The 21,086-nt window shown below is 44.5% G+C and overlaps 1 protein-coding gene across 4 annotated transcripts in view; it reads right to left on the reverse strand.

Annotated features, from left to right (window-relative positions):
* GNB1 (G protein subunit beta 1) overlaps nt 1-21,086 on the reverse strand; it is a 92,315-nt gene that overhangs the window by 27,325 nt on the left and 43,904 nt on the right. For 3 of the 4 annotated variants that reach the window (XM_060088827.1, XM_060088829.1, XM_060088826.1), the window contains exon 2: nt 13,519-13,567. The exons of the other annotated variant lie outside the window; for it this stretch is intronic. The gene's annotated coding sequence lies outside the window, so the exon portion shown is untranslated. The remainder of the gene's footprint in view (nt 1-13,518; nt 13,568-21,086) is intronic. 4 annotated transcript variants of the gene reach the window in all.

Raw genomic sequence — 21,086 nt, forward strand, 5'->3', positions numbered from 1 at the left:
CATAGTTGTTAGTTCCCAGTCTAGATAAACTTTCTTTTTCTGTGCAAAAGCATTCAAAATAATTGTTACATGGTCTATATTACAGAACACTTATTGAGAAAACAAAAATACCTTTCCCAATAAAAAGCATCTTTAAAAAGTATGTGTTAAGTTCCTGGCTCCTGCCCTGACCTGCACCCACCAGCCCACGACTATTCACAGCCACAAAATGCCATTAGCTGCCGGGGAGGGCCGGGCAGGAAGCAGAAGGGGAAGTGCTGGACTTCTAGAGGCATCAAGTCCCTTGGGCTGACCCTAAATGAAAGTCTGCACAACTACCAGGAAAGGCCTAATGGGGTGGGGCCATGACGCGGAGCTGAGGCATCTCAGAGGACAAAGGCAGGGTCTGCCACTCCAGCGGTGGGGGAAGGCAAGCACAGTGCCGCCACTGTTCCTAGAGGCGTTACTTCAAGTGGGTGTTGTAAGCCCGGGCAAGCTTCGCCCACGCAGACTCGCCGGCGCCTCCCTGGACAAAGGGAGCATGGCTGGAGTTACCCTATGTGATAACCGGGCCAATTCTCTCTCTCGTGTTCATGTATCAAACTCTGAGGACTGCAGCTGATGAATATTAATGTATGAAATAATAACAGTGCCAAGAGAACACGAAATAATTTTAAAACAGAAAGCTGTGCCGACGCGTTTCCTGAGCTTATGGACGGCCCTGCATCCTCCCCGCCAACCCTGGCGGCCTGCTGCAGCGCACGTGCATTTCACACGTGATCAAATTATACTATAAGGACAATCCGGCAGAGCTGGGGGCAGTTTTATCCCAGTTAACACTCCCCACCCCCACGTTAAAGAATTGTTCTTAGTCTGTGGAGAAGCTACTTCATTCAATCCTTCCAAAATCAACGTGAAGAAAACTAACAGCTAATGCTGTCATAAGGTACACTGAATTAAATGGTTAGTTTTAGTCAACAAACCATGTATTCTGATCCTAATTTAAACACTAAAAAGCTAAGCTAGCTTTTAAAGTACGGACAAAACCAACAAACTCCTAGGATCGAGATAAACAGAAAGAACTTTCAGAGATGCTAGGTGGTCTTTAGGTAAAGACCCAAATCCCAGTATTAGATGGAATAGCTCCTGAGATATTAAAATTAAATATTTCATTTAATTAGATGCTCTTATTTTTACATATTATAAAATATATATCAATACATGATAATCACCCAGCTGTATTGCTTTAAATTAGAGAAATTAATTTATTGAAAACTTAACTATCTTTAAAATGAGAAGCTCCAATTCAGTTATCTCTCAAAATTTCAGAAGCAATAATACCAATACTTGCTGACTTTAATCTTTAGTCACAAGCAAAGAGAACAAAACCAGATCTACTTCTCTTTCATCATTAAATAACATGAATTATTAATACTGCCTTTTTTTTTTTTTTTTTTTTGCGGTACGCGGGCCTCTCACCGCTGCGGCCTCTCCCGCTGCAGAGCACAGGCTCCGGACGCGCAGGCCCAGAGACCATGGCCCACGGGCCCAGCCACTCCGTGGCATGTGGGATCCCCCGTACCAGGGCACGAACCCGCGTCCCCTGCATCGGCAGGCGGACGCTCAACCACTGCGCCACCCGGGAAGCCCAATACTGCCTTTTGATTACGGCTCTCTCTACGATCAGTGTCCATATTCAAGTCTCAATTAGGACACTCAAAATTCGTATCCGTGAATTTTTAAAGAAAAGGGTATTCATATCTCTACTACGAATAAAAATAAGTGTCCTGAAAGGCCCTTTTTGATCTCTACAGTCTGGTCAGAAAGAGAAACCTGCTGGTAGACATTTAAAAATTTTTTTCAACTACATTCTTTATTCTACATGTTGAAGGTGTATTTTTAAAAATCCAATCTGGAAAAGAAGTTATCTGCGGATGGCCTCTCACCGATGGAGGGACACTCCAGCACGCTCACCTCTCCCCGTCACCCTCTGGGCACTGGGGTTCGCTCTGACGTGGCACAGTCCAGGACCTCCTCTGTGGGGCACACACACATCCACGATGGACAGCCTCCCGCGCCTTGAGCTAACGGACACTGAACTGGCCTCACAGGATGAGTGTGAAGGGACCGGGCAACACCACCATCACACAAGGCCAAGCAGTCAACACTCCCCCAAAGAGAAGTCGGCAACCCACGGATAAGCAAGGAGCCTGAACACTCAGATACAGAGCGGGACTGACGGGAAGCAAAAAATTCCTAATTCCCACAAACTAAAAGTTCGTCCCAAATGCTCTTCTGTGAAGATAACAGCAAATGAAAGAGACAAGGTACAGAAAAATATATAAATGATGATATTTCTCCTGTGCATATAAAAAGAATAAACATCTATGCTAATGTAAGCAATCTTTTTTCTATATACACAAGAAAATGTTAATGGCTATTTTGGGGGGAAATACACAGGAATAGGGGCAGCTCTGATTTTTCACATTATCATATATATATAAGGAAAAAAGACAAATTATGTCTTCATAATTTTTTTTTTCAAAAAAAAAAAAGTTTTTTTCAAAAAAGTTAACTGGTTATCTGGGCCGTTGAACCAAGAAGCATTCACAATTCTTCCACCATACTTTTCAGTTAAAAAAAAAAGCTAGTAAATGTTAACCGTTTACTGGGTGAACTATTACATATCACTAGGAACAATAAGGGAGACAGTATAAAAACCTAGAAAAATGCTCATTATTTGCTAAATGAAAAATAAATTTGTGTGTAATAATTTTAGCTATTTAAGAAGGCCAAAAACATACCTAATTTAAAAACACATGTAATAAGACAGCATTTTTGTTAGAATTATTGGTCATATTTTTCTCTTCATTTTCCAAATACTGGACATGCAGTTTATATTTCTTTGATCACAAGAAATGAATGTACATTTTAAAGGTCTTACTTACACGTAACTGCTTTTGCTGTTCTCTTCACTATCCTTAGTCCCCCAGAGCCTCTGAGAAGCCCACCATCAGGTTTACGTGGCCTGGGCTCCTTCTCTCCTCCCGGGCCAAAGTCACGGCTAAGCACTGGCCATGCTGACTCAGCGCACTGACCAGTCTAATCCACTAAGACAGGACCTGCTGAGAGTCTCACTTCTGTTCTTCATGACCCACATCTGCCACCAGCTTTTATTTAGAGCTTGTTTTGGAAATACTTTCCACAGAAATTTAAGTATCTTAAAAGCAAGTATGTGAAGTGGTCTGCCCCTACTTTAGGTTATACCCAGTATCTCTGTAAGTTAAAGTGTTAACATAATTTTTTATTTAAATATTTCACATTTGTGATATAATGTACTTCACGGTGAATGCAGCACCACGCCTCTCTAATCAAGACCCCTGTAAAGTCCAGGAAGGACACCTCAAGGGCCGCCAGCGCCCCAGTTATTACCCAGTCACTAACAATGATACGAGCTGATATTAAGGACAAAATGGAGTGACTGCATCACAATATACTTTCAGGTTCTGGTTTGCGACGCACAAGGAATGTGACTTTCACCCGCTCACTTTCCACTCGGGTCTGCTGACTGCACCACAGGAACGACAGCACCAACACCGCAGGGCCGAGAAGAAAACTAACAAGACAACTAACTGTGAAGGGCTCGGTAAGGCCTTCTGTGTGATCAGTGATCAGACTACGAAGTGCGCCCCCCACAGAGCGCGGGGCAACTCCACCACACGACACCCGCAGGCTTCCCTGGCGTGGGAAGCTATACCCTGACAGATTTAAGAATAAAATGACGTGTCTGAAATTTGCTGTAAAGCAACCGAGCAGGGAAACGGGGGAGAGCACAGAAGAACAAGTTTGGTCGTGAGGTGGTAATTGCTTTAGTTTGGTGATGGAGTTCCTTATACTGTTGGTTAACTTATTATGTATTTCAATTTTCCATTAGAATAGTTTCTGTTTAAATGTTAGAGACCTTGAATCTTGATTTAAAATCCAAATGTACAGAGAACACCAGGAAAACCTGAATATCGTCCGGGTATCTGCTGACAAGGGGCTGCTGCTCTTTCATTCGGTGCCATAATGAAACCTAAGTCCTTAACCGTGAGAAACGCTTCTTACTTATGAGTGAAATGATATGATTTGGGGACTTCGTTTAAAACACTCTGACAGGAAGAAAGGGGACTAAACAAAACTAGCAGAATTCTGTTACAGCTGGATGATTTCCTAATATTCTGCCTGTAATCTATGTTTGAACATTCTCTTAATAAGTTTTTTTAGAAGTCATTACTTCTTGGTATTGTTTGACTACATTACAAGTATGTATGAAATCTGTTATATATCTCTTAGTTTCAAAAATATAGGAGCACAGGGATCTCACAAGCAGATCGTGTTGTATTTTGACATGGATCACGTTGCCACGTTAGCTGGCTGTCTGTGAGAAAGAGTCAATCCCCAAAATTCTCAAATTTGTCTGAACAACTGAATGGTTGACCATGGAGGCTGGTATGTCTCACAAGTGACAAAAAATTAAGTTTTGATGAAACATTATATCAGCTTCTAAGAAGTAGCAGATATCAGAACATTCAGTACAAAGTAAACCATAACTAGTTTTTGATATGGGTGACCAGCTGGTAATGGAGACTAAGAGAGGAAACCTAATTACACACAAAATTCCCATCTGGCTCTGGATTAAAGTATCCAGCAAATTTTTACACGTTATTTTAAAACTGACATGTGTGTGTTACATTTTACTAGAATGCAATGATTTAAATAGTCTGTCCCCAACATCTAAGATACCTCACAAGATTTTCCTGTTTCTCAATTTTCTGATGCAAATTTTAAAAGAAAACACAGCCCCTCAGTTAAGTGTTTACTGATAATACACACATAAGACACTTTTACTTTTCACATTTTACATTTATGGACAATGCAGTATACTCTTCTTCTAAATTACTGTTTAATTCCAATTGAAGCATATCCCCAAAGCACTAGGACAATGTAGAAAATGTAATCATTCTTACCAGAACTAAATGTATACAACGATCGTACATTAGTTCTGTAAATAGAAATAAAAAAGATACAAGATATAATCTATACATAAAGTGAATTTACTTATTAGCCTTACAAAGGTCTGATCACCACGAGGGCCCCAGCTGAGGTTCTATAAGAGGGAAGAAGAGTCTCACTTCCGTTTACTACCTTTTGAAAATAAAGGTTCTTGTACTTTTCAAATCACAACAGAACCTACACATAACTTCATAAAGTCACTGACAGTCAAACGCCACATACACGCAAACTGAATTTCTGGGAACCCACGTGTCATCCTAGGAAATCCATGCTAAACCCAGACCTCACGGCAGTGGAAAAGCCCCCAAGATGGTACCATGCTGATGTCTGGTCTGATGCCCTGTGAATGGTTCCAACACCACCACTCTAGCACATGCTTTCCTCATTTCCCAAGACCCAAAGCCAGTCCTTGAGTGAGTGGCGCCATAATAGGGTTAAATGCATCCAAAGGGATTTACTGCCTAACAAAAAATCAAATATGTATGGGACTTCCCCAGTGGTCCAGTGGTTAGGACTTGGCACTTTCACTGCTGGGCTCGGGTATGATCCCTGGTCGGGGAACTAAAATCCTCCAAGATGCAAGGCGCAGCCCCAAAAATAAAATTTTAAAAATCAACCATGTTGGGGCTTCCCTAGTGGCACAGTGGTTGAGAGTCCGCCTGCCGATGCAGGGGACACAGGTTCGTGCCCCGGTCCGGGAGGATCCCACATGCCGCAGAGCAGCTGGGTCCGTGAGCCATGGCTCCTGAGCCTGTGCGTCCGGAGCCTGTGCTCCGCAATGGGAGAGGCCACAACAGTGAGAGGCCCGCGTACAGCAAAAAAAACACAAAAAATCAACCATGTACCTGAGAACAACAGGAAAGTACTCCAGCCCCATGGACAGATTGCAGAGAGCACAAAAAGTAAAAAACATAGTTTTTGTAAGCCAGCTCCATCCTCCCTCCACAGAGATGTGCCTCATCAAGCAGGTAGCAATATCAATAGCCGCAAATTCCACCTTCTGTTCATCTAAACCCATCGTTCAGAAGGCACTACTTAGCTTTACCATCATATGCAAACTATTTATGGTTGCTATTCAATGTCACATTTGAAAATTACTATAAAGAATTTGCACTTCAGGACTTCCCTGGTGGTGCAGTGGTTAAGAATCCAACTGCCAATGCAGAGGACATGGGTTCCAAGCCCTGGTCCAGGAAGATACCACATGCCGCGGAGCAACTGAGCCCGTGTGCCACAACTACTGAGCCTGCACTCTAGAGCCTGTGTGCCACAACTACTGAGGCCCGCGCACCTAGAGCTTATGCTCCGCAACAAGAGAAGCCCATGCACTGCAACGAAGAGTAGCCCCTGCTCGCCGCAACTAGAGGAAGCCCGCGCGCAACAACAAAGCCCCAACGCAGCCAAAAATAAATAATAATTAGATAAATATATATAAAAAAAGAATTTACATTTCAGAACACATTAAAGCATCTGATAAGAAGTATGTTACTGAAAGCAAAGTTGCAAACATACTGTTATTGTGCTGAATAATTTAAAACCCAGACTTATTTTATTTAAGCTATCATACAAATACTATTTTGTGCCTGTTAAGAAAAATTCTTGAACTAGAAGGGAACGTCAATCTCAGTCCACCTCACATTTCTAGCTAACAAAGTACCGGAGCAGGCCTAGAAGACCCAGGGGCCCTGGCAGCACGGACAGTGGGACCCAAGGGAGCCCGAGCGGGCAGTGCTGCGGGGGGCGGGCAGGGGCTCAGGGAAGGCAGAGACCACCTGCTGCCCAGCTGCGTGCTGCCCAGGGCCCACCTCTGCTGGCTGGCACCTGCCTAGGGGCGGCAGGAATGTGCTTTCGCCCCCCCCCCCAATTCCCAGCATCTCCCAGCCTCACCCCAACACGCAGCCCCTGCCGAGTCTCTGCGTCTCCTCCACCACGAGCCAGGCGCAGCTCAGGCTCCCCTGCTTCCTTCGAGGCTGTAGGATTCTGTCTTCCCACCTGAAGGCAGCAGCCAAGGTTTGTCCGTGATGTGAAAAGTGGGCCACGAGAGAGAAACCCCTACGGACGGGACGCATAACTACACCCTTGCTGACAGTGGGAGAGATGTCCTAAGCGACAGCCCAGGGAGCCGAGGTCTTGTTCTAGGTGAGCAGAGCTGCCCTAAACTGCTCCTCTCAAAACCGTCAATTCAGACAGCCTACAGCTAGCATCTCCCCACAGAAGTTACAGAAAGTAAAAGCATGACTCATACTCATCAAAGTATATTAATTTCTTCTGAATATGTCTTGACTTTTGCAAAACAGCTCTGTGATTCTTCGACACCCAACATCTCTGCTGAGCGGTTCTGCTGCGGGAAACGGGGCGGCCTGTCTGCGTTCCGACCAGGCGCGGCACCCAGGCCGAGTCCGGGAACTGGGGCCATTCTCCCTTTATCAGCAGTGCTCTTGGTTTCGCTCTACAAACCCCTTATTTGTCTTCCTCACCCCTGTCTACCAAGCATCTGCTGTGGACAGAAGACGCTGTGGCTCCATCCCCCGAGACCAGAGTCTAAACGGACGACAGACAAGGCCAACCTCACAAGCCGGCTCAGAAAAGTCTATAGGGTCTCACCACTTGGATTCCTGACTGCTCCAAAATCATGTAAAAGGTGATTCACAATCTACTCTGAGGTCACAGCTGACTTAGGACCACTTGCCGTGTAATGTCACATGTGTCCTCACCACCCCCTAGGAGGAGGTTCAACCGATTGTCCACACAGTAAACAGCAGGAAAAGGAGTCACGACCTACCCGAGGTTCACGGTCACAAACGGCACTGGCCATGGTTCCGATTCAGGCCACCTCCAGAGTTAACCATGCAGGGCCCCTAAGCAATCCCTAACCGGCTAGAAATGGTCAAGGGACGACAGAAAGAAATTTCACCCCCATAATCACCTGCTCCCACACGCCATTCCAGGAGGACAAGCTCTCTGACAACGACGCAATGGACGTCAACACCTGGCCATGGCCTTCTGCCCCCGGCGGGGGAGCACTGCTTTCTTCCTAATGGACGTATCCCATCAGGGGCAAGAGATCTTAGGTTCCCCACTTCTAGAGGCAGCATCTTAAAACTGCTCTCCCCACCAAAAAAACTTTTTAAATGTAAATTGGTGCAGTCACTATGGAAAACAGTATGGAGGAGGTTCCTTACAAAACTAAAACTAGAGTTGCCGTACGATCCAGCAATCCCACCCCTGGGCATGTATCCGGAGAAAACTCTTAATTCGAAAAGATACACGCACCTCAACGTTCACAGCAGCACTCTTCACAACAGCCAAGACACGAAAGCAACCTAAGTGTTGCTTAGGAACACTTAGGAATGGATAAAGAAGATGTGGTACATATATACAATGGAATACTGCTCAGCCATGAAAAAGAACGAAATAATGCCATTTGCAGTAACATGGATGGACCCAGAGGTTATCATACTAAGTGAAGTCAGACAGAGAAAAACAAGTATCATATGATATCACTTATATGTGGAATCTAAACTATGACACGAATGAGTTTATGTATGAAGCAGAAACAGGCTCACAGACATAGAAAAGAAACTTATGGTTACCAAAGGGGAAAGGGGGTGAGGAGGGATATATTAGGAGTCTGGGATTAGCAGATGCAAACTACTATATATAAAACAGGTGAACAACAAAGACCTACTGTATAGCACAGGGAACTATATTCTGTAATAAACCATAATGGAAAAGAATATGAAAACGAATATGTATATATAACTGAATCACTTGCTGTACACCAGAAACTAACATAACATTGTAAATCAACTGTATTTCAATTAAAAAAAATTAAAACTGCTTTGACCATTAGTTCGAAAATTGAATGCCATTAGTTCAGGTGAGCTACGATTCAGGTTTATGAGTTGCCAGGTGTCACCTCCAGGCCCCAGGCTCATAGGACCCAGTGCCTAACTCATCTCAGCTCCTACCCATCTCCTTCAATCAGCTCATCGCTCTAAGCAGGCGCTGTCCGATACAAGTACAACGGGAGCCACATGTGGAATCCTTAATTTTCCATCAGCCATATTAAAAAGGTAAAAAGAAACATGGTTACATTAATTTTAACAATATATTTATTTAATCCAACCAAAAACTTTATTTCAACATGTAATCGATATAGAACAATTGTAAGTAGGCTATTTTGCACTCATTTGTCACACTAAGTTTTCCTTGTTTTGTTTTTTTGGTGGAGCCATGCGGCATGCAGAATCTTCCCTGACCAGGGATCGAACCTGTGCTCCCTGAGTTGGGAGTCCTAACCACTGGACCGCCAGGGAAGTCCACACTAAATTTTTCAAGTGCAGGGTATATTTATAGTTCAATTTGGGCGAGCCTCATTTCCAGTGCTCACCAGTCACATGTGGCTAGTGGCCACCAGCTATTGTAGTGGCCAGCACAGCACTGGGCCCTTCTCATCTCTTCACTCACACAGCAGGCACCCAACTAGAGGCTGTCCGAACCACTTCAGTATCCTCCTAAAAGAACAGGAACTAGGCTCTCCCCACATAGAACTAACCTGTTTCCCAGCTCAGACACTGAGCGAGATGAGGTGGTCTTCCCTGACCCCAGTATCACCTCCCCTACGTCACCTTACAGATCAGCTCGCTCACCTACCGGATGCTGGCAATTAGGAGTGACAGCAGAAATCACAGTGGGAGGCGTGAGGTCCTTCGCAAGTGGCAGCTCAGGGAGAGGGATGGGAAGACAGGGCTGAGCCAGTGCTGGACAGCAGGTGTGAGTTACCCTCACCCAGGTCGTCTTTCCCTCTGGAGTCACAGGAAACGGCCAGTGACCCTTTCTCCTGAATCCTTCTGTCTGATGCACTACAAAAACCCATCTGTTCTTCCGTCCTGTTCTCCCTCTACAGCTGACCTTGCTTCCCAGGTTGAACAAAGAGCCTAGTACGTACCCCTTCAAACCCGTTGAGGCCACACAGGAAGTCCCCCTTGAAGGATTTCAGAGCCAAACTTCATACATAATGGATGCTATCCGAGAAGTGAATGGCACACACCTAGAAGGAAGGTCTAACTGGGAAAAGTGGCAGGGACTGGACATCAACTGCACACGACAGAGGCACCTCTGAGAGGCTGTAACCCTCAAGTTTGGGGGCGACTCTGCTCTCAGCCGTGCCACTTGCACTCCAGTACGCAGACGTAATCTTTGCTTTCACACTCACTTCCTGCTGGCAGAGGCAATGCGGCTGCACTGGCTGTGGGCCGCGCTTCTGACTTCCAGACCCCACTCAGTACCAGGTGGCCTCCACCGAGTTGATGACCTCTCTCTGCCTCTGAATTCTGGTCTGAAAGTGGAAACAGTTACACTACCCACCTCACATGCTAGGAGGACTCAATGAGAATCCACATAAGGTCCTTAAAACCTGACTGAACCACAGCAAATGGTCACTAAATCGTACTTGTTACAAAAGCAGTAATAGGGTTTTCCACTTGAAATGATTTAAGTAACAGAAAACTTCTCCCTCACCTGTCACTCTTCCGACCCAGTCAGTGGAATAGGCCCTCTGCACAAACGTAAAATATGGGCGGCAGCAGCCACCAGGGTGATACAGGGGTTCAGCAGGTAGTGGCAGGGCCTGCTCCTATGCTAACTGCTCATTTAGCTTAAAAAATATCTTTACTGAAGGTAAATAACACAATAAACAATTACAATTTGATACACTCTGACATATTATACACCTATGAAACCGCCACCTCAGTTAAGGTAATGGACACATCTACACCCCCAAAAGTCTCCTTGTGTCCCTCTGTAACCCCACCCCTGACGCCCAGGCAATCACGAATCTGCTTTCTGTCACTACACGTAAGTTTGCATCTTCTAGAGTTTTATATACGTGGAATCATACAGTATGTACTTTTCTGTGGTGTGGCTTTGCTCCCTCAGCATGGTTACTTTGAGATGCATCCATGCTGTTGCATGTCCTTACATGGACGTCTGCCCTCGTTTCTCTTGGGTAAACACCTAGGAGTGGAAAGGCTGGATCATACCCAGCAAGCATACGTTTAACCTATTAAGAAACTGCTGAACTGTTTTCAACACAGGTGCACCATTTTTCAGGCCCACCACCAGTGCATGAGTCCAGCGCCTGCACACCCTCAGCAGCACACGGTATGGTCAGTCTTCTCCATTTTAGCCACTGTAATAGGTGGTTAGTGGTGTCTCGTTGTGGGGTTTTTTTAAATAAATTTATTTATTTTATTTTTGGCTGCATTGGGTCTTTGTTGCTGCACGCGGGCCCCTCTCTGGTTGCGGCGAGCGGGGGCCACTCTCCGCTGTGGTGTGCAGGCTTCTCACTGTGGTGGCCTCTCCCGTTGGGAGCACGGGCTCTAGGCGTGCGGGCTTCAGTAGTTGTGGCACACGGGCTTAGCTGCTCCGCGGCATGTGGGATCCTCCGGACCAGGGCTCAAACCCGTGTCCCCTGCACTGGCAGGCAGACTCCCAACCACTGAGCCACCAGAGAAGCCCCTTGACATGGACTATTTTTAAAGTCGTTACTGAATTTTGTTACAATATTGCTTCTGTTTTGGGTTTTTGGCCACAAGGCATGTGGGATCTTAGCTCCCCAACCAGGGATCGAACCCACACTCCCTGCATTGAAAGGCGAGGTCTTAACCACTGGACGGCCAGGGAAGTCCCCTCGTTGTGGTTTTAATTTGCATTTCCCTGACGGCTAATGATTCTTCACGTGCTCATCTGCCATCTCTCTATATTCTCCGGTGAAGTCTCTGTTCAAATCACTTGCTTTTTTTTCAGGTTGTTGTTTTCTTAATATTGAATTTAAGAGTTCTTTACTTATTCTAGACATAAGTTACCTAGAAGACATGTGATCTGCTAGGATTTTCTGCCAGTCTGTGGCTTGTCTTTTCATTCTCTTAACAGTGTCTTTGAAGGATGAGATATTTTTAAATTTGATGAAGTCCAATTTATAAATGTTCTCTTTAATGAACTGTGTCTTTGATATCATCAAGAAATCCTTGCCTAACCCAAAGTCTCAACGATTTTCTGTTTTCGTTTAGATGTTTTCTAGTGTTAGGTTGTGTCTGATTCATTTTGAGTTAATTTTTGTCTATGGAGTCAAGTTCACCTTTTACATATGGATACCCAACTGTTCAAGCACCTAATTCACTCGTTTTAGTTTTGTTTTTCAATTTAAAATTATTTCAGGGACTTCCCTGGTGGTGCAGTGGTTAGGAAGCCGCCTGTCAATGCAGGGGACATGGATTCAAGCCCTGGTCCGGGAAGGTCCCACATGCCACGAGCAACTAAGCCCATGTGCTACAACTACTGAGCCTGTGCTCTCTAGCCCACGAGCTACAACTATTGAGCCCACGTGCCTAGAGGCCGTGCTCTGCAACAAGAGAAGCCACCGCAATAAGCAGCCCACGCACCGCAACAAAGAGTAGTCCCTGCTCGCTGCAACTAGAGAAAGCCCGGGCCCAGCAACGAAGACCCAACGCAGCCAAAAAATAAATAAATTTTTAATAAATAAATAAATATAAAAAATAAAATAAACAAACAAATAATTTCAACTTACAAAGAGTTGCAAGAATAATACAAAGAACTGGATACCCTTGCCCAGATTCACCACCAACACTGTGACACATTTATTGCCCCCATTTCATACAAACATATTGGAATTTTTTTCTGAATTGTGTGGCCTCACCTTTATCTGTATGATCTGCTGGTATTCCAACCAAGATTTGATTTGCAAAAGGGGCTCTTCTGTTTTCTACTGAAAGAAGTTGGAGAAATACTGGTCTTGTCCAGAATGTGGACCATCATCTCTGGGACCTTAACCCTTCATGCTGAACACTGGATGAAGACTTTGAAGAGAAAACCCTTCTCTGGATCAATTTGTTTGAAAACAACTTTGGGCTTAAAAATGAGAGATGGGCAAAACTGTAACAAAAACCAGGTTCTTAAAAAAAAGAAACCCTGGGGCTTCCCTGGTGGCGCAGTGGTTGAGAGTCCGCCTGCCGATGCAGGGGACATGGGTTCGTGCCCCGGTCCGGGAGGATCCCACGTGCCACGGAACGGCTGGGCCCGTGAGTCATGGCCGCTGAGCCTGCGTGTCCGGAGCCTGTGCTCCACAGCGGGAGAGGCCACAACAGTGAGAGGCCCGCATACCGCAAAAAAAAAAAAAAAAAGTATACAAAATGTCCTGCAGTACAAATTATGTCTCCAATATAGATGATGAAATCAATTTCGTGCTCATTTTATTAGTACTGTCACAGATGGTCTGTCCTAAGACAGAATCTAGGTGAACTGAGTTATTTACCTACTGCAGTACCAAGTGGTCTTTTACAGCAATGGTTCTTAAACTTCCTTGTTCCCTAGGGTACTTGTTAAAAAAAAAAAAAAGAAACCCTGAACAAATTTAAATATTGTACTTTAAAAACTGGTAAGAATCAATTACGTCAAAGTTACCTTAATTCAGAAGTGCTTCTGGTCTGGTCTCCAAAACATGTAAAACTGTCTGCAACAGAGAAAAGGCTGTATTTGCATTGATTCAGGTTGTGAGGCACAATATTCCATACATTTTAAGAAGCACATAATTCCGCCCCTTCCCCATCACCATTTCTTGCCCCCAAATCACTTTACTTATTAGTACTTCGCATTAACTTAGTGGTAAGTTTTTCATTGTGGAAAAGAAGAAATCTGATCTCAATTTCTTAAAAAAAAAAAGAAAAAGAAAAATCCTTAGAAATGCCTCAGGGAAAATATCTTGAATTAAACTGAAAAGCATCAGGGGGAAGGGGTGTTTAGAATCCTGTTACTACAACAATTATAGTAACAGCAACAGAAAAAACACTGCAATTCAAGAAGCTTCTAAGAGTAATCTTCCCCAGACTTTCCCGTCTGGACCACAGAGGATCTCACGTGAATGTCAAAGAAGCCACGGGCTGACTGTTCCCTAAGTGCAGGCAAGTCAACCTGGGCACATCTCCAGCCCATCCCTCTGGCCCAGTCCAGCTGCTGCGGTGCCGCCCAAAGATGTGGCCCTGGGTGTCCAGGAGGCCAGAGCAGCAGACACAGCAACAAGCCTCTGGACTTGCCTCTCATCACACTGCAGGCAGTGCGAAAAAATATTTACTTCTAGATTTCTTCTGAAATACCTGCTTGTTCTTTCCCAGAAACCAAGTTTCAATACACTTAAAGATGTTCTGGTAATCTCTCCAAAATACTCTGCGAAAAGGCCACTTTTGGACATTTCACAGGTTACCTCTTGCCTATTGATCAATTCTCTACTATGTTTACAAACTCAGTGCATGCCTCTAACCTGGGGGACAGGAGAGGCATCAACAAGCTGACGTCCCCCAGTTGAACTATGAATTCTAAGGCATTTATTTCTAACAAAATAGTTTTGTTTTCGAATTATGCTCGAATGCTGCTTATGTTATAAGCAAGCACGTACTTTTCTGGCAGTAAAAGTGGGCATGGAAGAAAACAGTTTGGTGGTTCCTCAAAAAGTTAAACACAGAATCACCATACAACCCAGCAATTCTACTTGTAGGTATACATCCAAAAGAACTGAAAACAGGTATTCAATACATGTACACATATGTTCCCAGAAGCACTATTCACAACAGCCGAAAGGTGGCAACAGCCCAAACGTCCATCAACAGATGAATGGATAAACAAAACGTGGTACACCCACACAATGGAATCTTATTCATCCATAAAAAGGAATGAAGTACTGATACACGTACAACATGGATGGTCCCTGAAAACATTACACTACACTACGTGAAGAAGCCAGACACAGAAGGTCACATATTGTATGATTCTGTTTATGTGAAATATCCAGAACACGCAAATCCACAGAGACAGAATGCAGTAGCTGCCAGGGGCTCTGTGTGCAATGGACAACTGCTCGATGCATACAGGGATCCTTCTGGGGTGACAAAAATGTTCTGGAATTAGGTAGAGGTAGTGGCTGCACAACACCGTGAATTATTAAAATGCCACTGAATTGTTCACTTTAAAATGGTTTTGTTATATGAATTTTACCTTGGGATAGGGGGAGGAATAAGTGCTGTTAAAGGTACTTGAAAAAACCAAACCAAACCAGTGGGTGTGGAAGAAGTTGGAGACAGGGGCAAACTACGGCTCTCGCCCCCATGAACCCTCTGAGCTGAGCTCCCAGGAGTGCACACCCAAGGCTTCATGAAGCCATCAAAGCGAAAGCTGGGGGATCTCAACCTTGGCACAACTAACGGGTTTTTTTACATTTATTATTTTATTTATTTTACTTATTTATTATTTTCGGCTGCATTGGGTCTTCGTTGCTGCGCACGGGCTTTCTCTAGTTGCGGCGAGCGGGGGCTACTCTTTGTTGCGGTGCGCGGGCTTCTCACTGCGGTGGCTTCTCTTGTTGTGGAGCACAGGCTCTAGGTGCACGGGCTGCAGTAGCTGTGGCACGCGGGCTTCAGTAGTTGTGGCTCGCGCGCTCTAGAGCTCAGGCTCAGTAGTTGTGGCGCACGGGCTTAGTTGCTCTGCAGCATGTGGGAGCTTCCCAGACCAGGGCTCGAACCCGTGTCCCCTGCATCGGCAGGCAGATTCTTAACCACTGCGCCACCAGGGAAGCCCCACAACTGACATTTTAGAGTGGCTTGGTCTCTGTGGTGGGGGCCGTCCTGTCTTCTGTAGGATATTCAGCAGCTGGCCGGCCTCAGTGTCCCCTTCCCCAGCTGTGACAGCCCCAAATTTCCAGACACCACTAGATGTCGCATGGGGAGAGCAACACTAGTCCCAGGTGAGAGCCACTCCTTTAAGGTAACTGTCACAACCTCCACAATCTCCAAATGTAAGTCCTTTCACGTATTTTCCACAGCAGGAGACAGACAGAAGAGAGTAAAACAGAAAAATGTATCATCGTTTGCTCTAATTCAAAGGCCTACATTGCCTTGTGGCTCAAGGCATGAAACAAAGTTCAAGCTCTCTATTCTTTGGCAGAGAAGACAGGGAGCTAACTCCCAGAGAGCACTGACCCTCCAGCTCACAGAGGATGCTGAGAGCACCACCAAACCACCTCCCCCTGATTCACATGGACAGCTGCCTGGACTCATTTCTGGCTAAAAATAAGACCCAAGTGGGGGTCTTTTTCTGACTGCCCAGCCCACAGAGCCCAGCATAGAGAACAAGACCATTGTCTTAGACAGCAGCACACATTCATGTGATCCTAAACTAGGGGTACCACTTTTACAGAAAATCAGAAAACCAGGGATTTAAAAAACCAAAGGCTACATTTTACAAAGCTACCACACCTACTAAAGGCAAATGGTACAGTGGCAAGTGAGTCCCACCTTTAGACCCCTAAGGGCTGAGCACACTAGACTGATGAGCCTGGCTGATGGGTTTCCAGGGCCCACGGTGGGGCGGGGGGGCAGCGCATGGCCAGACAGTCAGGAGAAAAGATGGTTCTCAGGCAGCAGGCTGGCAGGGAGGACGCTCCACGGTTACTCTGAAGCCCAGCCACGAGACGTGCTGCTACAGAGTGGAAGTAAGGGGTGGCATGAGTACATGCTGAATTTTTCTCTATTTAATGTTCTTAGAAAGAGACCCAGTTAGAAAGAGAAGTTGGAGGAAGATACAAACATAAAATTCAAGAAAAAGGTACAACCGTTTATAGACCAATTTTTAGTCAAATTTTAAATATGTGAAATAAAATTCAAATCATAGATTTAACAGAGTAACAACAACTCTATCATGATCTTCATGAGCAAACCACACACTTTTAATGCTCCAAGTAAACAACGCCTCGCCCACCCCGACACTGCTGTCAGACCACCTTCCTTTGGCCGGGGGCAGCCTCCTGGAAGGAGGACATGAGCCCTGCATCCCTCCCTCTTATCCTCTGTACACGGTCTGCCTATGCAAACCCGTGCAGCACAAAGCTTCCAGACCACTCCCTCACAGAGGGACCAGACAGCCACACACCGCACCTTCCCTGCCCAGTACTGCCTTCAGGCTGCCTCTGGCTGCACCTCAAACACTAGTCTTTGAAGTCTACCCAATACCTTGGCTTAATTTTAAGTGATGTATGGGTCAAATCCCTTGAACATCCATCACTCAACAACTATTTCCATGCCTATAATGTGAGACAGTATGCTAATGTTGAAAACACATGTCAACAACCAGGTATGTGAGCCACCTACATGGGTCTTACAGTCTAGTGGAGAAAGCATGAAAAATTATCCTATGAGGTACAGAGAGAAAAAAAGAGAGAGGGACTGTACCAATACAAACTAAACTAATACAAATCGAGAAGGGCTACTTTCTACAGACGTCCAGTTATAAAATAAGACATGGCATGTAATGTACAGCATAAGGAATATGGTCAGTAACATTGTGATAGCTTTTGTATGGGGACAGAGGGTTACTAGACTTATCGTGGGGATCATCTCATAACGTACCCAAGCGTCACACCACTACGTACTGCACCTGAAACTAACGTAATATTGTACACCAACGTCCTTCGGTTAAAAGGAAAGGGCTAGTTTCACACAGAACTGTGTGGTACGGGCACAGTCCTGGAAATGCACACACAGGCCAGGACCCCGAGGTTCAGAGAGCAGAGTGCTGAAGCAGGTGTGCAGCTGACCCGACCCTGGCTAGGCGCACGGTCTTCAGTAGTTATGGCACGTGGGCTCTGCTGTTGTGGTGCACGGGCTTAGTTGCTCCACGGCATGTGGGATCTTTCCTGGACCGGGGATTGAACACATGTCCCCTGAGTTGGCAGGGGAATTCTTAACCACTGTGCCACCAGGGAAGCCATGTCCCAAGGATTTTATTAGGCTAATATCCTTAGAGAAGATTTTAAAAGATGGAATTATTATATGTCAAAGATTAGGCACTTTAAGGCTCCTGATAAGATCAACTGAGCCTATGTTTTGATTCAGTACACTTGCTTAACAACATTAAATCTCTCTGTGATGAACTTCTTTGTACACACGTAAGCTAGTATCATGAAATTTTAAGTATCAAATACTAGCATTTGTATGAGCACTGCTATTCCAACATTTTTCAAAATCTAAAAACTGAGTCCTCTTGCGATATACCTAGAGAATTCCTTTACTGGGGACATTAAAATTTCAAATCAAGCAAAGGTACACCTGTTGGGAATGATTCCTTCTATATCCACATAACCCCACACATGTGCCCTGCTACTTATTTATAATTCTGAGATCCTAAACCCGGCCAGAACAGACATAAGGGCATTAATTAGCCTTTATCCTGTTCAGTGTGAACAGTCATACATTTTAGCACAAGCTTTAAGGTGTCTGATTATAAGTCTTGCTGGGGGTACTGTGCATGTGTGATATACACACAACTTCATCTTTCTAAACCCTGAAAAAGGCTGAATTCTAGAACACATCCAGTCCTAAGAGTTTTGCATAAAGGACTGGGGGCTTGTAAGAGACAAAGTAAACTTCTCAGTTCTGAATAATTCTCTAGTACAAACCTGTCCTGAAGAGGCAGAATATGAAATGATAATGTGAAGGAGGTCCCCTAGCCAAATTGAGGAATAAATCTGAGGGTAAAAAGGAATAATAATTAGGGCTTCCCTGGTGGCACCGTGGTTGAGAGTCTGCATGCCGATGCAGGGGACACGGGTTCGTGCCCCGGTCCGGGAAGATCCCACATGCCGCGGAGCGGCTGGGCCCGTGAGCCATGGCCGCTGAGCCTGCGCTCCGCAACGGGAGAGGCCACAACAGTGAGAGGGCAGCATATCGCAAAAAGAAAAAAAAAAAAAAAAAAGGAATAATTATAACAGAATATATATTACTGAAAAAAAATGAACACACAAGTACACAATAACACTAGAATAATAAATAAAACAGAAGGAAACAAGAAAGGTGAAGCTTTTCTTTAAAAGCTTTTCTACAAACAAATATAGAAGGAATGACAGGTTTAGGGCTCTGGAGTAGCCGCAGATGCAGGCAAAGACCACCCACCTGGGGGTGCTGAAATCAGTGGGTGAAAGTGGGTGAAGTTATAAGGAAGTCACAAGGACTAAAACTATCACTCACAGATTATTTCTTCACGGTAAAAAGGATAAGTTATTACAATTAAGAAATCTGGGAACTTCCCTGGTGGCGCAGTAGTTAAGAATCCACCTGTCAACGCAGGGGACACGTGTTCAATCCCTGGTCCGGGAAAGGTCCCACATGCCGCAGAGCAACTAAGCCCGTGCACCACAACTACTGAGCCTGCGAGCCACAACTACTGAAGCCCGCCCGCCTAGAGCCCATGCTCTGCAACAAGAGAAGCCACTGCAATGAGAAGCCCGCGCACCGCAACGAAGAGTAGCCCCTGCTCGCCACAACTAGAGAAAGCCCGCGCGCAGCAACGAAAACCCAACACAGCCAAAAATAAATAAATAGATAGATAGATAGACAGAAAGAAAAGAAAAGAAAAGAAATCTGGTGTCATCACCTTAATCAAGTGATTAAATGTAGTATTACCAATAATGGAACAAACCAAGATTAGGGATCTCATGATATGATAAAATGAGAAGTACAGGTCACCTATGGGGCATTTTTGTCAAAAGTATTTTGCCTGTATCCAATCATGAGGAAATAATTTATAAAAATCCACAATGTGAGATATTACAATTAATTGACCTGAACTCTTCAAAACTGCCAACGTTAACGACAGAAAAAAGGGGGGAAGAGGGCTTCCCTGGTGGCGCAGTGGTTGAGAATCTGCCTGCTAATGCAGGGGACACGGGTTCGAGCCCTGGTCTGGGAGGATTCCACATGCCGCGGAGCAATTGGGTCCGTGAGCCGCAACTACTGAGCCTGCGCGTCTGGAGCCTGTGCTCCGCAACAAGAGAGGCCGCGATAATGAGAGGCCCGTGCACCGCGATGAAGAGTGGCCCCCACTTGCCACAACTAGAGAAAGGCCTCGCACAGAAACAAAGACCCAACACGGCAAAAATAAATAAATTAATTAATAAACTCCTACCCCCAACATCTTAAAAAAAAAAAAAAAAAGGTGGGAAGACTGCTCAAGATGTAGTGACCCTCAGGAGACAAGATAACAAAATGTGCAACTCATGAACTTGATTAAACCCTGAATTTGAAAAAAGGGCATGAAGACATTCTGAAGAAAACTGAAGAAATTTAAATGTGGACTTGGATTACGCATTAGTGAATCAATGTTAAGATTTGGGGTATCACGAAACTACTGTGGATATGTAAAAGAACATCTTTGTTCTTGGGACCGGCTGGAGTTGTAAAGAATAAAGTATCATGACACAACAATCAAATGGTTCACCAAAAAAGCAGAGAGAGAGAGAATGTTACAAATTACCGAAACTTGGTGAAAGGTACAGAATGTTCACTGACCTATTCTTTCAACTTTCTGTAGCTTCAAAAGTTATTCAAAATTAAAAGCTGGGGAAGGGAAATACTATGGCCAACAAAAGGCAAATATAGATTTAAAAATATGCCCTTGCAGTGATCAAATGAAAGATGGGATGACTTGAAGATAAAGTCAGAGAAAATAACTTATTTTATAACTATTATTTTGACTTTTCCACTGACCAATACAGTAAGAAAAAGCTTTAGTAGCTGGAAAACTTGGTACAACCTCAAGATTTAATGACTCAATCAATGCATTTTAATTTTTAAGAGTGTACTTTTAAAAAAAGATGAATTAACATTTAACTTTTAATTTTTCATATTTAATTAATTTTTATTCATTTTAACAGTGTTTTAAGTGTTATTTTTCTCAGGCTGGCTAGAGGTGTATCAATGATTTTTCCAAAGGACCAATTTTCAGTTTCACTGATTTCTCCTACTGTATTTCTGCTTTCAGTTTCACAAAATTCTGCTCTTACTGTCATTATTTTCTTCCTTGTGCTTGTTTTGAAATCAATGTGCTCTTCTTTTAGTTTCTTAAGGTAGAAGCTTAGATTGGTGAGACCTTTTCTGTTTTCTGCAGTAAGCATTTAATTCTACAGATTTCCCTATAAGCACTGCTTTCAC

This window comes from Mesoplodon densirostris, chromosome 2 (assembly GCF_025265405.1).
Source record: "Mesoplodon densirostris isolate mMesDen1 chromosome 2, mMesDen1 primary haplotype, whole genome shotgun sequence".
Taxonomy (NCBI): Eukaryota; Metazoa; Chordata; class Mammalia; order Artiodactyla; family Ziphiidae; genus Mesoplodon; species Mesoplodon densirostris.